The sequence below is a fragment of the Nannobrachium achirus genome (genome assembly GCF_963921795.1).
Source record: "Nannobrachium achirus genome assembly, chromosome: 13".
Lineage (NCBI taxonomy): Eukaryota > Metazoa > Chordata > Actinopteri > Myctophiformes > Myctophidae > Nannobrachium > Nannobrachium achirus.
In genome coordinates, this window is record NC_137833.1 from 60,633,459 (window position 1) to 60,639,786 (window position 6,328).

Genomic DNA, 6,328 nt, shown 5'->3' on the forward strand with positions numbered 1-6,328 from the left:
TGAGTGAACAGGCTGTAGTCAAACCTTATTACTTGCTCAGCTCCTTAAGAGGTGAACAAAACAGAAACGACTCACTTATGGAAGCACACAGAAGTGCGCGGACTGACGGAAACCCAACACGCCAGCCATCGAACAGTTTTAAAACCTGGCGCATTCAGCTCCTCTGGAGGTGAACACAGCGAACCGACTAAACCCATTATGAGCCAGCCATCGAACCTTTTAAAACATGACGTATTCAGCTCCTCTGGAGGTGAACACAGCGAACCGACTAAACCCATTACAAGCCTGCCATCGAACCTTTTACAACATGACGCATTCAGCTCCTCTGGAGGTGAACACAGCGAACCGACTAAACCCATTACGAGCCAGCCATCGAACCTTTTAAAACATGACGCATTCAGCTCCTCTGGAGGTGAACACAGCGAACCGACTAAACCCATTGCGAGTCAGCCATCAAACCTTTTAAAACCATACTGCAAACTGTTCAGCTCCTCTGGAGAAGAACACCACTGAAGACTCACTTATTGGAAGCACACCAAAGTGCGCAGACTAACTGAAACCCGACAGGCCAGTCAACCTTTAACATACTGACTTGCTCAGCTCCTTTGGAGGTGAACAAAACTGACAACTCAACTATTGAAAGCACACCTGAAGTGCACGGACTGAAAAACTGACCCGACAGGCCAGTCAAACATTAACATGACTTGCTCAGCTCCTTTGGAGGTGAACAAAATTGAAAATACTAACTATTCTACATGGGGGAGGGACACCACTGGGACCTACACTCCCTGGATGTGCATCTCTCTGTGCCTGTCTCAATGAACCAGTCTCTGCCCTGAGCTTTACTTTCAGCTCAGCCTCCATAACGGTGCAGACAATGTAAGACTTACAACCAAATTGAATACACCAACCAGGGAAACCGTTTAGGCGGCTCACAGGTCCCCTCTCCTCCACTGACAAACTGCTGTTTTGCTTCAAAAGAAAGAAAAACAAACAAGTTAATACAATACACAACAACAACTCCTCCCCCCACAGAACAAATTGACAATATAAAAACAATATAAGGAAAAATAAGAAATAACCATGTTTCTGCCTTTGGTTTGTAAATCCTGCCGACCCACGTCAAATGTGGCATAGTGGTATAATTTAAGTTAATTGCCAGACAACGCCACCTGGGGAATTGCACCCCAGGAAATAGTTATATTATAGAATCACTCAATTTAAACACCTTGAGCACACAAGTTCGTTTCACAAAGGCAGGCAGAAACACGTTTTTAACAAAAGTACAAAATAGGCTTTTATTCATTTCATCGTTATTTCATTAATCTCATTTCTTCATGGTTGAACAATAAAACAAGGCAGTGACATCACTGGTAAGTCCACAATAAAGATACTGAACATCTAGGGGGCCAGTGCTGGGGGAGGGGAAGAGGGGCAGGGCGACCCACCCACGGCAGTGGCACTTCCAACAATCAAAGCAAACCAAACACAAAATAGAAAAACACATCAAAAGTGAGTTACCACTACCAGGGGGTTGGCCATCACCTGCCCCAGCGAGGAGCCCCAGCACCTGGCCTGCAATAGAAATGACAGTTTTAATTTAAAGACTTGCAGTGAAATACACACTTTATATAATGAGATTAACTAAAAGCTTCAAGTACTGGATAAAATGACTTATGGTTATGTAACCACAAGTGCTTTGTCGAGTGCTTTGTCTTCACAGATAGGAAGTTTCAGAGTTGTGGGTTGACGGAGTGGTAGAACCATGAAAGCAAAACAGCAGTTGCCACCGGCCCTGAAATGGCAAGGCAACAAGCGGCCATGTTATACAATTTATACTAAACTATACAGTTCTGAAACAGTAGCAGAGAGATGCACAATGAACCTACCGCGGTTGCTTGAGCAGCACACACGCAGTTGTACTGTCCACAGCACCAGACGCCGAGTAGAGTTAGTAATACTGAAATGTACATAAAGCCCAAGTTTACATTCATGTTGGTGGAGACACCAAATGAACACTATATTGCAGAACAGGAGGACCGCCAACCTACCTGGTGTGCGTGGCGATTTAGCGCCGCACGCCAGAGCAGGAGCTCCAGAAGGAGTCGTTTGTAGCCATAAGCTAAAACGACAAACAAGCGGTCATGATCAAGTTTACACTACAGTGCATAACAGTCATTGTTTGAGCAGCAAAAGGGAAACATACCTTCACACAAATGTAGCTGAAACCCTAAAGGCCAGCATGAGCTGGGGACACCTGTAGTGCTGTGCATGCTGCACACACACACCGTGAAGGCGCAGCGCCCTCCAACTCAGAGACAACAGCTAACTCGCAGCTGAAAGCAATGCTGCCTAAATACTGCCATCAATTAGCTCACTAACAAGTGGGAGGAGGATGGGCGGTGGGAAGGAACCAACGCCCATACTGCTACACTAACATTATCGCTAACATAGTAACATTAGCTTCAGCTAATATGTTTTTTTTACATAAAGATTCACTCGGAAACATGCTGTTGCAACGTGTACACACACACACACGCGCACGCACCCACCCACCCACCCACCCACACACACACACACACACACACGTCTCTCTCTCTCACACTCTCACACACACACACACACACACACACACACACACACACACACACACACACACAGTGCAACACGTTAGGTAGCTAATCTTAGCCAGCAAACTGAATACAGCCCAGTATAATGTCTTCCAGTAACTTGCTATAAAGCAGTAAAAACGTTCATTATGACACATAATTCTCTAAAAGTCTGATGATGGATAGCTTACCTCAGAACCAGATATTCTGCTTTCGGTAGAGGTCAGAGGAGCGGAGTGGAGTAGCGAGTTGTTGGATTTCTTTCATAACAGAGGCCCTGAGCATGCGCAGTGCATCGTTCTTTCTTCTTCGTTGGTGGCTTTTGCGAAGGGCCGTGGTGAGAGAGGCTGCCCCATAGATATATATAAGAAGGCTAGATAGCTCACGCCCGCTGTTGGCCAATGGGGACTGACGACGCTACAGGTCGGCCATCTTGGGACAGGACCGATCGCCCAGTTTAACATTAATTTCTATAGTGTATGTACTATTTAAATGACCAGAGCTTGCTCAATTTTCAACCTATTTTGAAACGGATTGGTTTGTTATAAACCTAAGAAACGTAGCTACGTTACTGTATACTTAGAATAATTATAACCATGGATTTCCATATGAAATAACATTAAGTATATAGGTAAAGTAAAGCAATTAGCTATACACACTGTATTTATATTGTAAATATAACATGTAATAGTTCCATTATTAGTAATATTTATATTATTTAATACATTATGTATTAAATGTATCAATGTATTTATTTAATATAAAAAACTGTCTCATTTGGCTTATATTTATTTCATATAAAATAGTCTTTTGATTGATTGAAGAATTTATTAGAAGTTTGCAATAGAAAAAAGTACAGTTTCATGACAGTACAAATCACTGGTACAAGGTCAACTAAAAGGAGATCCTAGAAAGCCGAGGCTTATTTCCACAGGAACCACACTTTAAGTATCTCATATAACATTGAAAGACAGACGGATATAGAACATAGTACTTTATCTAGGATCATATCAGTTTCAAAACTCATGTTGCCATTCTGTAAAATATGAGATTAGAGATGGGGCTTCAAGGTTATTTTATTAAGGACATAACAAAAACAAATAAACCTCTTTTTTAACTAAAATAATACATTTTATTTCAGCACTGCAACTGCAAGTCATTTCCCAATCAGTAACATGACCAATCCTCCCCTCCCTCTGAAATCAGACCACTAACAGCTAGACGAGTACATACATAATATATACCAACTATAGTCATAACAGCAATAATCATGATATATAATAATCTTTTTTTTTTGCTAAACCCCATGCTGCACAGGTAGCTTTTGGTGGCCCTTGATATTGAAGTAGGCTACATGCAGTACACCTGTTTGAAGGTTCAATGGACCAATATTGTACTGAACAGCTCAACAATGATCAATGAGGTTGGGGGTTAGACTGGAACTGTTGGGGGCTGTTGAGAGGCTGTTGAGAGGGCGGTGGCGTGGCAGTGTAGAGAGACAGACAGGATTTACCATCATCAAGTATACCTGTAGCATTAACTGAATAGCAAAATCACAGTGGGTTCCTTTTCTCAGATGGCATTCAGTGCACTACTCATGGGCTCATACGTTCTTGCTTGGAGTCAACTTTAAATGTAAAGCCTAAAAAGGAGGTAAACCAGACTCAAATACATTCATTGGGGGAAAAATGACCCATTATTTAACATCTGCATTACTTACAAGAAGACTACACAATTATAGAATGTAGAAGAATGTTTTATTTGATCATTGTTTGCCTGTTATCTCTCCTATGGTACCAGATCAATACAGCATGGAATTGTGGATGAAATGTTTCCATATATATATATATATATATATATATATATATATATATATATATATATATATATATATATATATATATATATATACATACATACATACATACATACATACATACATACATACATATATATATATATATATATATACAGTATAAACCACTGAGGAACATTGGCTCGAAGCCAAAATTAGGCTTCCGTATGTGCACACAGAGTTTGAGCGAATGGCCTTTAAAAAGGACCGTTTTGGGTAGTAATTTTAGCAATATGGTGCAGCCTCAGCTTAAAAAACAGGGACATAACTAACTTCATCAGTGTATGGTGGTGACTGTCAATGCCTGAGCAAAAACACATCCTCTGAACCTATCCTCCTATCCTATGGGCTGTTTTCATCTGGATTCTGCAGATGCCTGGCGAACGACCCACTCTGCTGCCTTCACCGTGCCTTCAGAACAAATGGTATCACCAGACCTCAATTGCTTTTCAGGGTCAGCAGGTGGTAGCTCTTGTCCTTACAGGCAGATTCAGCATCGGTCACAAGGCTGGCCCGGCAGACATCACAGGACAGCTTCTTCAAAGAGCGTCGCACAACAAATCCTGAAATTAGCAGTAGGCCGATTATTATAATATTATTAATATTATTATTACTACAATAAATTTACCCCCATTGATTCCGGAAGGGGACCCAAATGCATTCGTCCCCATCCGGAATCAATGGAGGTAAATTTACTATAATCATTTTTTTGTGAAGAATGTGACAAACACAAAAAGAAATTATTGAACTCAAGTCTCCATGGTGTGAATAATCTATATAAAAAAGTCGTTTTGGGGGTGAACTACTCCTTTAAGGGTAAGGATGTATGTAGGCCTATGTACACACTATGTATGTATGTATGCATTAGCCTATGCAAACTTTGAGAATAAGACAACCACAATAAAAGAGTTAAAAAGTGTGTAAACAGGTGGTAGAAATATTTCTAAAAGCCAGGGTCAACAACACTCTTGCAATGTTATTATCTCACAGCCCTGTTCCTGTGAAGCAGAACTTGTATTGTACATAATGATTATCCTAATTATAATATAATATTGTCATATTTGTGGCAGGTGATCCCACAGGTTCCATTTGGATAGGCCTACTCCTTTCATTGGAGCAGCCATAGGCATTAGGCAGCAAAACAATCAGGCATCTTCACAACAGACTTAAGTTCACATACAGTAGCCTAGGCCTATTTCTGTAAACAGAAAGCCAGCAATTCCCTGTATCAATGTATCTAAATGTAAGATATTTTTAACAAACCACACCGCTTGGAAATCATGTAATTCTGCCTCTCCCACCATTGTAACTTTGCTGTCAACTTTGTAATAAGATATAGGTCTAGCTCACACTCACAGCCTCTTTCTTGTCTCTTAGCCTGCAGCTAAAAAATACAACAATATCCACACAAAGAAATGTAATTTAGACAAAAGATTAGTTGTCATGAAATCGTTATTGGTCTCAGGAAAACCTGATAATATTTGAAAATCTCGATTGTTGTTGTCTTGATGAACTTGTGCAAGCAGCCATGTCACTTAACTATGCTGCATGCTCTTTTTTCGAAATGAAAAGCTTCAATTTCAACATGTCAACCAGCCTGAGCTCATAGCCACGCTAATAATGTTTGTAATAATCCAAACCGTTAGTAAATCGGTCAAGATTTCAGAGAGTAAAGAGTATTTAAGTGTGCAGATCACTCACCTTACAGGCACAATACAACGGCAGGACGCGGGGGATGGTCCTGTCCTAAGATGGCCGCCAGTGAACGACGCCGCCGACTCCGCCTTGCGCCATCTAGCCTTCTTATATATATCTATGGGCTGCCCCACTGGGCTTTGTCACAGGATTGGCTAGTTGTTTAGAG

The 6,328-nt window shown here is 41.0% G+C and overlaps 1 long non-coding RNA gene across 1 annotated transcript; it reads right to left on the reverse strand.

Moving 5' to 3' along the window:
- Positions 1-1,474: 1,474 nt before the first annotated feature.
- Positions 1,475-2,873, reverse strand: LOC308297089. The gene is made up of 3 exons (XR_013962660.1): positions 2,801-2,873; positions 2,052-2,122; positions 1,475-1,960 (listed from the first exon to the last, which is right to left on the reverse strand). It is a non-coding gene; the product is annotated as an uncharacterized lncRNA (long non-coding RNA).
- Between the last annotated feature and the right edge of the window lie 3,455 nt (positions 2,874-6,328).